The sequence below is a fragment of the Mustela erminea genome, chromosome 5, assembly GCF_009829155.1.
Source record: "Mustela erminea isolate mMusErm1 chromosome 5, mMusErm1.Pri, whole genome shotgun sequence".
In the NCBI taxonomy this organism is placed as follows: domain Eukaryota; kingdom Metazoa; phylum Chordata; class Mammalia; order Carnivora; family Mustelidae; genus Mustela; species Mustela erminea.
The window spans coordinates 48,773,176-48,787,574 of record NC_045618.1 but is presented as its reverse complement, the minus strand read 5'-3'; the positions used below and the strand labels follow the sequence as shown (position 1 = coordinate 48,787,574).

Genomic DNA, 14,399 nt, shown 5'->3' with positions numbered 1-14,399 from the left:
AACAGTACAATTGCACGATCCCTTTCATGTTAATATGTATCTGCGTGTTTTGTGCATTGGGACGTCTGCAAGGACATAATCAAAATTGATAGGAGTTGTCTCAGAGTAGTAGGATGCGTGGAAATATTTTTCCTTGTTCTACTTGTCCTATTTTCTTAACAAAAGCATGCATTAATTTCTTATAAAGGAGGAAAGTGAGGCCGTGGGGGCCTCCGGGCCAGAGCCCAGCGCGCCCGGAGCCGGCGCTGCCAAGCCCCGGCGCCACCGCGGGGAATGCAGCTTCGCTGGCCGCCCACTGCGGCCCACGCCATCCTCTGCATCTGCTCCGCCCACCGCGTCCCTCGGCCTTTTCCGAGTCGGGTCGGGGAGGTTAGGAAAAGGAAGAGCGAATTCCTCCGGTGCAATCGCGTCTGCACGCGCTCTGGGCGCGGAGGCCCGGACGGTAGGGAGGGGCTCCGTGGGGCTCGGCCGGGGGTCCAAGACGCGCTGCGCAGCTCTGGGGCCGCGGGCGGCCGGCTGGCCGCCCGGCTTTCAGTGGGCTGGAATGTTCCCGCGGTGCAGTGTACTTTGTTCTGGGGCTGGGGGAGGGTGCAGCGGGGGCAGGACTCCAGGGCCCCTGGGACTTGGAGGACAGCCAGCTTTCCGTTCCCAGGGTGCCTTCCCCGGGGGTGGGGTGGCGAGCGGAGGGAGAGGAGCTGTTGAGTTCCCAGGCTGGGCAGCTGCGGGGCACCAAGGGAACCCCTGGATTCCGGCGCCAGCCCTGCCACCCGAGCCTCATGCTTCTGGGGTCGTGTCTCAATCTCTCTGGGCCTCACTTTCCTCATCTACAAAATGGAGATGATTAGTAATAATAATAATGGCATAGTTATTGCCTGGCACTATTGTAAAGTGCTCTCCAAGTGTTCATGCCTCGTAACTACCCTTTGAGATAGGTACTGTTAATAGAATAATCTAATTATCCTATTAGTAGAGTAGGAGGTACATGGGAACATGTACAAGCCCTTTGGACAGCTCAGATGCTCTTGCCGAGCCTCCTTCCAGATAGTAAAATGTGCATCATTATTAGTTTCACTTCTTCTTCTTCTTCTTTTTTTAAAAAATTTTTGTTATTTATTTGTCAGAGAGAGCCAGTGCAACACCACACAAGCAGGGAAGCAGGCTCCCCTACTGAGCAAGAGGGCTGATGTATCCCAGGACCCTGGGATCATGACCTTAGCCCAAGGCAGACTCTTAACCAGCTGAGCCACCTAGGTGTCCCTTATTATTAAGACTTTAAAAATGAGGAAAGAGGGGTTGCCTGGGTGGCTCAGTTCATCAAGTGTCTGTCTTCAGGGATCCAGCCTCGCCTCCCAAATCCTTGCTCAGTGGGGAGTCTGCTTTTCCCTCTGCCTCTCCCCCCTGCTCATGCTCTCTCAAATCTTTAAAAAAAGAGAGAGAGAGAGAGAAGCTCAGGGAGGTTAAGTAACTTGCCCAAGGGTACACAGCTCCTCAGTGGTCATCCTGGATGCAGGCAGTCCGACAGAAAGCCTCCACTTTTAACCTCCACAGACATTGCCTCTCTACTGCTAGTCTCAGGAGGCCCTTAACATCTGTTTGTTTGGACATACTGCAATCCATGCCACAATCTGGAGGAAGCATTACTAATAATAATTACTTCTAAGTGATGATAATTATCACCAACCGAGGGCTGTAATTCTCACAACACCCAATGAGGTAAGTGTCATTATTATTAATCTCATTTTAGGGATGAAAGAATTGAGGCCCTGGAAGGTCACTGTGGTTCAAGGCGATGGAACTTATTCATCCTGAAACCAGAGCTCCACAAGAGCTTAGCTCTTCGCTACTTTCTAAGTATTGTATATAGAGAGAGACAAACTCCTCCAGACTCTGAACATAGAGGTTAGCTTGGAAGGACAGTCCTTCCTTCTATAAATGTTGGGAGAGGCACCTTTGCCTGGTAAGCCACCGGGCTGTGCAGAGTGTAATGCGTCTCAGAAGCTCCCCTAACGCCAGCTAGAGAGCTGTGGCTCTCTCCTGGGTTTGCCAGTTCAGGAGCCCAGCTGACCAGTGGCTGGTACCAGCGCCACCCAGAAGCCACAGGAGGACTGGTCCGTTTTGTGACCAAACTGCATAAAAGCAATTTGTTTGAAGTTTGCTATTTAATGTTTTAAACCGAATCATTCACAGCATTTTTTGATAAGCAAGATTTAGTATTTGTTAATGAGGGTCAAGAGGTGAGCTATTTTATTATGTTTTGAGCTCTTTTATTAACAACAACTATGTTTTCTCATTAAATGAAACAGCAAATTCCATCCCTTGACTGTGTTCTTGCCGTGATCTCCATCCTTGGTTTTTCTCTTTATTAGGAGAAATTTTCAAAAATTTGTTTAAGGGGCACCTGGGTGGCTCAGTCGGTTGTGTCTGACTCTTGATCTCAGCTCCAGTTGTGATCTCTGTGTCATGAGATCCAGCCCTGCGTGAGGCTCCTCGTTCAACATGGAGCCTGCTTAAGATTCTGTCTCCCTCCCCCAGCTCTCTCTGGACGCCTGGGTGGCTCAGTTGGTTGAGCAGCTGCGTTTGGCTCAGGTCATGATCCCGGCGTCCTGGGATCAAGTCCCACATCGGGGTCCTTGCTTGGCAGGGCGCCTGCTTCTCCCTCTGCTTCTGCCTCTGCCTCTGCCTGCCATTCTGTCTGCCTATGCTCACTCTCTCCCTCTCTCTCTCTGATAAATAAATAAAATCTTAAAAAAAAAATTGTTTAAGTCGACTAAGAAAGAGAGGAAGAGTTTGAGTGTCATTCCTGGGAGGGGAATGAAATCCGCTGGGCTTCCTTGGTCGTCACCTGACCTCACTGTAATCCTCTAGAATTAGGGGGATACACAACTGTGCATGACCCTTACTTTTATTGTATCATGAATGACTACTGCAAACACCCTCCCCCTCTGCCTGCATTTCCCCCCGCTTGGCTGTGCTGTGGACTGACGTCACATCCGACTCAGGAGAAGTGGGAGGGACCGCTTGAGAAAAACTAGTGAATGTATCGTTTTTCTTATCGAGTAAAGTCTAAAAATATGCACAAAGAAGCATGGATTCTGTGATTTGAATCTGAAATTTCATTATATGGCATGTGTGTGATGATCTTGGCATCTGTTAAAATTGTGGTAAAAAGTGCATTCTGATTGGCTTGATTCTGAGGAAAAGACGTCAGAACGGGTTCTGTGTAACTCTCTGCACACAGTCGTTGCAGGGTGCTCACGAGCTGCGCGGGAGAGAGGGACGGCTAGTGGAAGAATGAGTGTGGATGACAGACAAATCCATTTATGGACAAGTGTGAACGGCTGGAGAACTGCTTGGATGCACCCGGGAGGGGATGGGAGGCGATGGCATGTGCTGGGTTCCAGAGGTCCTCGGCCCACCACAGCACTCACAATATGACTCCAGAGGTATTTGTCTACCCATTGGTCTTCCCCATGAGGAGACTTGGAGCTCCCTGAAGCAAGAAGATAATTCTCTCCTTTTTTGCTTCCTGCGCCCCTGTCACCGTGTGTGGCACATTCATGGAGGCAGTGGTTAGGATGTGGTCATGGCTGCTGTTACATGCAGCATTCCACCTACGTGAAGAGTACGGCCCAGGCACCATATTCTCTTCAAAGGCAGGACCCGACAGTTGTATCTGTCACCCTGGCTCACTTCACATAGGCCAGAACTTAGTCATAGGGCCACACCTTGCCAAAAGGATGCTGAAAAATTTTGTCTTATTCGGGGTGGCCTTGGGTCTATTTACTTATTTTTATTTATTCATTTATTTATTTTTAAGTAGGCCCTACACCGAGCATGGAGTCCAACACGGGGCTTGAACTCATGACCCTGAGATCAAGACCTGAACTGAGATCCAGTTGGAAACTTAACCAACGGAGACACCGGGCGCCCCACCTTCTGTCCACTTAAAGAACAGATATCAGAAGGCAATTGGTCTCCTTCTGCCACCTAAGTGAGCAATACATTCCTATTTGTTAAGTGAATAAAAAGACATAAAATGAATCTGACATTGCAAGTCTATTCTAAGAAAAAGCATGTGGAATCACATAGTTAAGTGAAAAAAGCCAAGTAGGATTGGCAGATATAGTATGCAATTATTGCTGTCCTTCTTTACCAAGAGACATTTTGTTGAGAGCGACAGTGGGCCCAGATTAGATATTCCGCTTCCCAGACTCTCTCCACGTGGCCATGTGATGCCATGTGGCCAATGAGATATAAATGGAAGACAGCTGGGAGACCACTGAGAATGCTTTGCTTTAATATAGGCATACTTTCCCCTCATTCCTCCTACTTCTTGGTTTCTGAAGTGCTGATATGAGAGTGCAGCAGCTAACTCATGAGACAATGAGTGAGAAAGCGAAGGGCACACATTAAATGTAGAGGAGAGGAAAGAGGGGCGTGGCCAGACAGACGCTACCATGACAACGTTGACGCTCTCTCTTGTGACCACCCTACCACGCCTGCCCACCTCCAGACTTCTCGCTCTGGAGAAATGGAAACTCCTACCTGGCTAAGCCAGGATAGTGGCCTTTCTTTTGGATGCAACCTGACCGATACATATGTATACACTGATCACTTCGAATATCTCCGGAAGGATACCCAAGAAACCATAGTCATAGCTGCTTCCTCCTGGGAGAGGAAGTCAGGAGTTGGAGGCAGGGCACAAAAAACTTACTTTTCATTTAAAGGCTTCTAATTTTGAATGTTGAATTGTTGGCATTAATATATTCAACCAAATAGCATTGAAATAACAACTTACAATGAGAAAAGTCAAAAGATACTGTTGATTCATGAATTTGATGGCTCAAGAAATACCATGTCCAGCAGTCATATGATTATACCACCTAACTACATTGTCATCAGTGGCACAGTTGTCCCAGGGCATTAATCAGAAGGGACGGCTCAAGAACTGAATTTTGAAAATTATTTGTTAAAAATAAATTACCATAGGTATGTCATAAAGGAATAAAAGTGGGGCTTGGGGGGGCTTCTTTTGGCTTGTTTTTTTAAAATCAGAGAGACCTAATTGTCTCCAAGTTTAATTGTATCTCTAATGTATTTCTTTTTTTTTTTTCTAATATATTTCTTAAACTAGGTAGAGAGTATACTGTTCTTTGTCTTATCATTCACTGTATTCCTTTGATGGGAATATTTTCTAATTTGAAATTAATTGTGAAAACCCAGAATGTGTTCAAATACAATCAAGCACTCTCAGTCCTTTGAATTATAATGCTCTTTCTAGAGAAACAGAAACAGAGCTGATGTAGAGAACTACTGACATTGCTCATGACCCACAATATATCTTATCTCACCCTGAGCTAGTGGAGATTACCCCGGCCAATGGCATCAAAGAGCGGTGGGGATTATGAATGATCCTGGTGCCTGGGAGTCATGATTCTTGGGCTTACTTTCATTTTCTTCTTAATTTTATGTGTAGATAAATTCTTAATAGGGAAGGAGGCAGGGGGGATGAATCAAACCGGAAGACTACGTCCACCTCTAGCAGGCAAGGGAAGACCATGACCCTACTATCATTTCTATTAGGAGCCACGTGGCAGTGATGATGACTGAATTGAAACCAGACTAATGGTGCAAAGGCGACATATTGTATTCATAGTCACATAGATACATATGATTGAACTCTGTGATAATTTTAAACATTAGAAGAGGATTGACTCACATTTATTCTGCAGCAGCACATACTTGTTCCTTTTCTAATATTATCTATGCTTGAAGACATGGAAAAAAATAAAATTTATTCGAGGATATATTTTTAATTTAAACACAGCTTCATATTTTAAAAATTAAGTTGTTTATATTTATGTACTTTCCCTTATAGAATGACAAGGTGTTCAAATGTCCTTTAAAGGACTGATTTTACCACTCATATGTTTATAAAATGTTTTCAAAATATCATGCCAAAGAAAGTATGAGGAGTTTATTCTACTTCTCTACAAAATGTTTAATATTCATCAAAAACAGATTATGTCCAAGAGACTGTGCCTTGTATGTCAATGTCATTTACTATGTACGTCACAGGGGTAAAAAAGGTTGAGGAACAAAAGAAAAATCCCATTTTCAATAAATTCTAATAAAATAGTAAGATGAGCTGTAATTCAAAAGGGTCACTGAAGAAGATCAAAACTGGACTTCTGAGTATCAGTATGTGTGATAAATTTATGTGTGATATCCTTACATTTATTTTACGCCAAATCCAAGACTCTTAACATGCTATGCCTAAGTTAAAAAAAGGGGGGGGGCGCGGAATTCTGTGTCATCTCATTTGGAGGTGACTTGCTAAAGGACAGACACAAAGAAACAGATTTTTTAGAACACTGATATTTTGTTAGGCTATTAATAGATTTGATAATAAAAATGTGTGGGTCTTTTGAAAGAAAAAAATATCTTCAAAAACATAAAACTCTATAGTAGAATTTAAAAATAGGATGTCTATCTCTCAAATCACAGCAAGACAAAAGCAAGCAAAACACAGTCTGCATTATAAAAGACATGACAAAAGTAATTAGAATGATAAACAAGTAAGACTCATAAGCAAGACTACCAAAACCAAAATACATAATCTAAACAATACATGTAAATGAGTTAAATCCTCTATTAGAAGACAAAGACTCACAGTTGGGACTAAAAAAAATCAATCACTGGCCTCTTATAAGAGACAACCCAAACCAAAATGACACAAAAGAGTCAAAAGGACACACAATGCAAACATTTAAACTTAACTTTATGAAAGTTAGAAATGCACCCCCGTTACTTACTTTTCAGGATTGGGGGTGGTGATAAACAGCTTCTTCTAGTAGGATGCCAGAATAATATAATGATCCGGTACAGAACTGCCTAGATTAGCAAAACGTTCCCGCTAATCCTCTCACCCCTTTCAGACTGCACTCTCTACTTATGTGCCTGGAAATCCAGTGTGTATGCTATGTGTGCATGCTGGTGGAGGGGGTGAGGAGGAGGGCTGCTTTTATCCTTTGCACCATAACCAAAATTTGGATACGTACCCTTGGGGCCAGAGAGCGCCACAATTGCCAATGCAGACTATTTCAGAATAGACTGGTGGGCCCCCAGGACACCAGGCCAAGAGCTATTGTCATAGACAATAAGAATGAAGATCATGGGGTGCCTGGGTGGCTCAGTTGGCTAAGCATCCAGCTCTAGATGTTGGTTCAGGTCATGATCTCAGGGTCCTGGGATTGAGCCCCACGTTGGGCTCCCTGCTCAGTGGAGAGTTTGAGGATTCTCTCCCTCTCTGTCTACCCCTTCCCCTGTTCACACTCTCTCTAAAATAAATAAATAAATCTTAAAAAAAAATGAAGGTCATGGAAGGATGGGTTGGGAAGGGTTGTTCTTCAGGGCAGAACAGTTCTTGATGTTGTTCAGCCCCATTTTATCCCTGCTTTGATAGTTCCCACAAATACTGATGTGGAGTCTCACCTTTCAGGAAGGATGGTCTTACTTCCTCTATGCTACGCTCTGTTCCTCAAAGTCACGCAGGGACCCAGATGGGCAAGGCAGCTCTGCTATCTTCAATATATGGTTTTTAAGACTGTTCCAGTTGTGATCATTTCTGATGAGCAGCAAGGCAAGGAGGATAAAGCACAGAGCAAGTATCTTTAAGAATATAAAATTGGTGGGCGCCTGGGTGGCTCAGTGGGTTAAGCCGCTGCCTTCGGCTCAGGTCATGATCTCAGGGTCCTGGGATCGAGTCCCGCATCGGGCTCTCTGCTCAGCAGGGAGCCTGCTTCCTCCTCTCTCTCTCTGCCTGCCTCTCTGCCTACTTGTGATCTCTGTCTGTCAAATAAATAAATAAAATCTTAAAAAAAAAAAAAAATTGGAAATTACAGCCACTTCAACTCATATCCCATTGAGATGAGAACTTAGCCACATGGTCACAAGCAGCTGGAGATGGGGCTTACAACGGGGCTGAGAAATGTAGTTTCTAGGTCAGTGGCCCAGGGTCCAGGAAGAAGAGGAGAACGGTTTAATAGCAATCATCAGTCTGCCAGAATCATCATCAATGGTCCATGCAAGGTCCCTCACTTGTTTCCATTTATTCATTCATTCATTTACTCACTCTCTTTTATAGTCATTCCACACACTCTCTTATATACCTTGACAATCACTCTACTGTGTCTAAAGTACATGCTTTTGTTTATATTTCTGACAAACACATATTTTTGTTTTGTACACATGTATTTTATTTTGAGTCAATTTTATTGAAGTAAAATTTATATTCAGTAATAGTCAACTGATCTTTGACAAAGGAGAAAAGGCAATTCAATGGAAAAAGGATAGTCTTTTCAACAAATGGTGTTGGAACCACTAGATGTCCATATGCAAATAAAAATAAATGAATAAAACAGGAATCTAGACACAGACTTTCCACCTTCCACAAAAATTAACTTAGGGGTACCTGGGTGGCTCAGTGGGTTAGCCATCTGACTTCGGCTTAGGTCATGATCTCAGGGTCCTGCAATCGAGCCCCCGTCAGGCTCTGTGCTAAGCAGGTAGTCGGCTTCTCCCTCTCCCTCTGCACCTCCCTCCACTCATGCTTTCTCTTCCTCTGTCAAATAAAGTCTTTAAAAAAATTTTTTTAATATCTTGTGATTGGTCATAAACTTCTAGAGGAAGACAGGAAAAAATCTAGATAACTTTGGGTTTAGCAAAGAATTTTTAGATATAACACCAAAAACATGATTGATTGAATGAGTGACTGATTTTTTTTTATTTATTTTTTATAAACATATATTTTTTATAAACATATATTTTTATCCCCAGGGGTACAGGTCTGTGAATCGCCAAGTTTACACACTTCACAGTACTCACCATAGCACATACCCTCCCCAATATCCATAACCCCACCCCCCTCTCCCGACTCCCCTCTCCCCAGCAGCCCTCAGTTTGTTTTGTAAGATTAAGAGTCACTTATGGTTTGTCTCTCTCCCAATCCCATCTTGTTTCATTTATTTTTCTCCTACCCCTTTAACCCCCCATGTTACATCTCCACTTTCTCATATCAGGGAGATCATATGATAGTTTTCTTTCTCCGCTTGACTTATTTCGCTAAGCATGATACCCTCTAGTTCCATCCACGTCGTCACAAATGGCAAGTTTCATTTCTTTTGATGGCTGTATAGTATTCCATTGTGTATATATACCACATCTTCTTTATCCATTCATCTGTTGATGGACATCTAGGTTCTTTCCATAGTTTGGCTATTGTAGACATTGCTGCTATAAACATTCAGGTGCACGTGCCCCTTTGGATCACTACGTTTGTATCTTTAGGGTAAATACCCAGTAGTGCAAGTGCTGGGTCATAGATTAGTTCTATTTTCAGCATTTTGAGGAACCTCCATGCTGTTTTCCAGAGTGGTTGCACCAGCTTTCATTCCCACCAACAGTGTAGGAGGGTTCCCCTTTCTCCGCATCCTCAACAGCATCTGGAGTGACTGGTTTTTAAAGATTTATTTACTTATTTTATATTTTTAAAAGAGTATTCATTTATTTGACAGACAGAGATCACAAATAGGCAGAGAGGCAGGCAGAGAGAGTGGAGAAAGCAGGTTCCCTGCTAAACAGAGAGCCTGATGTGGGGCTCAATCCCAAGACACTGGGATCATGAACTGAGCTGAAGGCAGAGGCTTTAACCCACTGAGCCACCCAGGTGCCCCTATTTACTTATTTTTAACAGAGAGCACACCCAAGTGTGCTCACGAGTGGGGAGAGGGATGGGGGGTAGATTTTTCAAGCAGATTCCCCACTGAGCACAGAGTCAGGCTCAGGCTCAATCCCACAACTCATAAGATCACAACCTGAGCTAAAACCAAGAGTCAGTCACTTAACTGACTGAGCCACATAGGTGCCCCTAAAAACACGATTTATTAAAGAAAAATTGATTGGTTGGGCTTTATTACAATTAAAGAAAACTTTTGCTCTCACAAGATACTGTTAAGAGAATGAAAAAGTCACAAACTGAGAGATTATATTTATAAAACACATATCTGATATAGGACTTATATCCAAAATACACAAAGAACTCTTAAAACTGAATGGTAGAAAAGCAAACAACCCAATTTTAAAATGGGCAAAACATCTCAACAGACACTTCATCAAGAAGATAAACAGATGGGCAAATAAGCACACAAAAGGATGCTCAATATCATTTGTCATTAAGGAGTTGCAGATTAAAACAATGAGATATATTCATAAGGATATATCTAACTTTATAAAAAATTGCCAAACGGTATTCCAAAGTGATGAACCATTTTGCTTTCTCACCAACAATATATGAGTTCCAGTCACTTTGCATTGTCAACAGCAGTGGTCGGATTTTTTTTTTTAAGATTTTATTTATTTGACGGACAGAGATCACAAGTAGGCAGAGAGGCAGGCTGAGAGAGAGAGGAGAAAGCAGGCTCCCCACTGAGCAGAGAGCCTGATGCGGTGCTTGATCCCAGGACCCTGAGATCATGACCTGAGCCAAAGGCAGAGGCTTAACCCTCTGAGCCACCCAGGTTTTCTGGTTGGATTTTTTTTATTTGAGCCATTTGGTGATGTAACAGTATGTCATTGTGGTTTTCATTTGCAATTCTTAATGACTAGTCATATTGAAAAAATTTTTATGTACTTTTCTGTCATTCATAGATTTTATTCGGTGAACTTTTTAAATCTTCTTTTCATTTTTTAAGTATGTTATTTGTTTCATTTATTATTGAGTTGTGAGGTTTCCTTAGATATTCTGGGTATAAGTCAGTATCAGTCAGGGTCCAAGCAGGAGAATTAACAGGAGATTGAAATAATGGAGAATTGGCTTGTAAGAGTCAGAGAGAACTCTGATGAATACAGAAATAGAAAATATAGGGTCAGCCACTACTGGCAAGGCTGAGATCTATTTGTCTGAGAAGAACTTCCAGATCTGTTGGAAAAAGCCTAGCACGGCTCACTGGATGGTGGAGGAGACACTGAGGTGGCTCAGCAGGGGGAATCTATCCTTTGGGGGTTGGGGATATTGTTCACAGGGAGGTGCCATACCCTGTAACCTGATGCAAAGTCACCACAGGAGTGTTAGAGGAAGTGGTTCACAGTCAGGTTCACTTGCCAGTGGCACACCACTTTGAGAAGGTGTTGAGAGAAGCTTCTAGCAGCTGGGCACTGCTGGTTGCCCTATGCTGTCAAATCTGGGAGCTAGGGAAGCTGCCCTCTACAGGAGCCGGGTGCAAGAAAGGCTGCACTTCTCAGGACACTGGAAACTGGAAAAGAATATTCCTTTCTCCGTCAGTGTCCCTCCAGCACGCCCTACTGGCACAACATCATTCCAAATGGCACAGGTGAGATATCTACACGGCCCACCTCCATGGTCACAGTGCAGGTGAAGAAGGGTGGATTTGGAAATGCCAAGCAATAAGCTGTTGACTGGCACAAAATCCTTTATCCTATGTGTTTCTCCAGGCTGTGTCTTACCTTTTCATTTCTTGACAGTGTCTTTTGAAAAGCAGATGTTTTTTATTTTTTTTAAGATTTGTATTTATTTATTAGAGAGGCTGAGAATGAGTGATGGGGGGGAGAGCGAGAGTGCGTGTGTGTGTGTGCGCGCGCGTGTGTGTGTGAAGCAGACTACCCGCTGAACAGGGAGCCTGATGCAGGGCTTGATTCCAGGACCCAGAGATCATGACCTGAGCTGAAGGCAGTCGCTTAACTGACTGAGCCACCCAGACACTCCTGATGATTTTAATCCCTGATAATTCTCTTCATGTGCCTGTTTAGGTTACCACTTTAATAAATTGCCTATTGACAAATTTTGCCCATTGTTCTATAGGACCTGTTACCTTTTGCTTATTTCAGCTTCAATCTGCACTTCTTTTCTCTAGTTTCCTAAAATGGAAGCTTAGATCATTGATTTTAGATCTTTTCTAATCTATGCATCAGTGCTATAAATTTCTCTCTGAGCACTGGTTTCGCTGCATTATACAATTTTTTGACTAGTTGTATATTCATTTTTATAGAGTTACTTTCAAATTTCTCTTGAGACTTCTTCTTGGACCCAGGTGTCATTTACAATTATGTTGTTTAATGTCCAGGTACTTTGGGACTTCCCAGCTCTCCTTGTTACTGATTTCTCATTGACTTCTGTGGTGGTATGGGAGCTGACATTGTATGATTTCTATTTTTTTAAGTTTGTCAAGGTGTGTTTTATGGCCCAGAGTGTGGTCTATCTTGGTGAGTCTTCCATGTGAGTTTGAGAAGAATGTGTATTCTGGCATTGGATGAAAGTCGTTTATAGATACCAGTTCTATTTGCTTGATTGATGATGGTGCATTCCACTGTGTCGTCACTGATTTTCTGCCTGGTAGATCTGTCCATTTCTGATAGAGGGATGTTGAAGTCTCTAACCAGGAGAGTGGATTCATCTATTTCTTCTAGCAGTTTCATCTGTTTTGCGCCATATATATTGACACTCTATTGTTAATCACATACGTATTAAGGATTGTTCCATCTTCCTAGAGAACTGATCCATCTTCCTGGAGAACTTTATCCCTGAAAGCTTTTCTTGCTCTGTATTCTTATCTGGTTGGAAATGAATATAGTTATTCCAGCTTTCTCTTAATTAGTGTTATTGTGGTGTATCTTTCTCCATTCCCTTACTTTTAATCTATATATGTCTTTTTATTTACAGTGGGTTTTTCCATAGACAACATAATTCGGTCACAGTTTTTCATTCGCTCTGATAATCTCTGTCTTCTAGTTGGTATATTTAGACCATTGACATTTAAAACGATTATGATATACTGTAATCAGATTAATATCTACCATACGTGTTACTGTTTCTATGTTATCCCTGTCCTGTGTTCCTATTTTTGTCATGTACTGTTTTTCTGTCTTCTGTGGGTTTTTTCAAATTTTTGAAAAAGATTTTACTTATTTATCTGACACAGAGAGAGATCACAAGCAGGCAGAGAGGCAGGCAAAGAGAGGGGGAAGCAGGTTCCCCGTTGAGCAGAGAGCCCAATGCAGAGCTCCATCCCAGGACCCTGAGAGCATGACCTGAGCAGAAGGCAGAGGCCTGACCCACTGAGCCACTCGGGCGCCCCTGCCTTTTGTGGTTTTAACATAGCAGTTTATATAATTCTACTTTCTCTCATTTCTTAGCACATCAGTTATGCTTTTTTTTTTTTTTTTTCCTTTTTTAGTGGTTTCCCTACAGTTTGCAATAGACATTTACAACTAATCCAAGTTCACTTTCAAAAAACACTATAGCTTCATGAGTACTGCAAGTACTTTATAATAACCAAGCACTCCTAATTCCTTCATCCCATGCCTTGTATCATTGCTGTCCTTCACTTCACTTACACATAAGCTATAATCATAACACATTGCTGTTATTATTATTTTGAGCAAACTATTACATATTAGGCCAATTAAAAATAAAAAAATAAAAATAAATTATTCTGCCTTCACTTACTCCTTCTCTAACACTCTTGCTTTATGAGGATTCAACTTTTTGACCAAGATCGTTTTCCTTCTCTCTGAAGAATTTCTTTTAAAATGTCTTGCAGGGTAGGTTTGGTGGCAACAAATTCCCCTCAATTTTGGTCTGAGCAGGTATTTCTCCCTCACTTTTGAAGAATCATTTCCCAGGATACAGAATTCTAAGTTGGCAGGGTTTTTTTCTTTCAACACTAGAAATATTTCACCACACTCTCTTCTTACCTGCATGTTTTCTGAGAAGAAGTTGAATGTAATTCTTTTTTATTTCTTTTCTTTTCTTTTCTTTTCTTTTTATTTATTTATTTTAGAGAGAGTGTGTGAGCAGGGGAAGGGGCGGAACGGGAGGGAGAGGGACAAGCAGACTTTGCACTAAGCATGGACTCAGATATGGGGCTCGATTTCACGACCATGAGACCATGACTTGAGCTGAAACCAAGAGTCAGATGCTTAACTGATTGAATCACCCAGGTGCCTCCCCCCAATGTAATTCTTATCTTTGCTCCATTTTGGGTAAGGTATGTTCCCCCTGGATTTTTAAAAGACTTTTGTCATTGATTTTTTTGCAGTTTGAATATTATATCCTTATTATAGGGTTTTGGGGTGTGGAGGTGGATTTATCCTGCTTGGTGTGCTCTGAGCTTCCTGGATCTGTGTTTTGGTGTCTGAATTAACCCTGGGAAATTTTCAGTCATTATTACTTCAAACATTTCTTTTGTTTCTTTCGCTCATTGTCTAGTATTCCCATTGCGTGTATGTTACACCTTTTGTAGTTCTCCTCCGTCCTTGGATATCCCATCCCATTTTTTGCAGTCATTTTTCTCTTAGCTTTCCAGTTCTGGAAGTTTCTATTG

At 42.4% G+C, this 14,399-nt stretch overlaps 1 long non-coding RNA gene across 2 annotated transcripts in view; it reads left to right on the top strand.

Moving 5' to 3' along the window:
* The first annotated feature begins 200 nt into the window (after window positions 1–200).
* Window positions 201–14,399, top strand: part of LOC116590747 — a 30,084-nt gene continuing 15,885 nt past the window's right edge. The window contains exon 1 of one of the 2 annotated variants that reach the window (XR_004285720.1): window positions 201–442. This is a non-coding gene — a long non-coding RNA (uncharacterized LOC116590747). The remainder of the gene's footprint in view (window positions 443–14,399) is intronic. The other variant, XR_004285721.1, reaches the window with a different exon arrangement.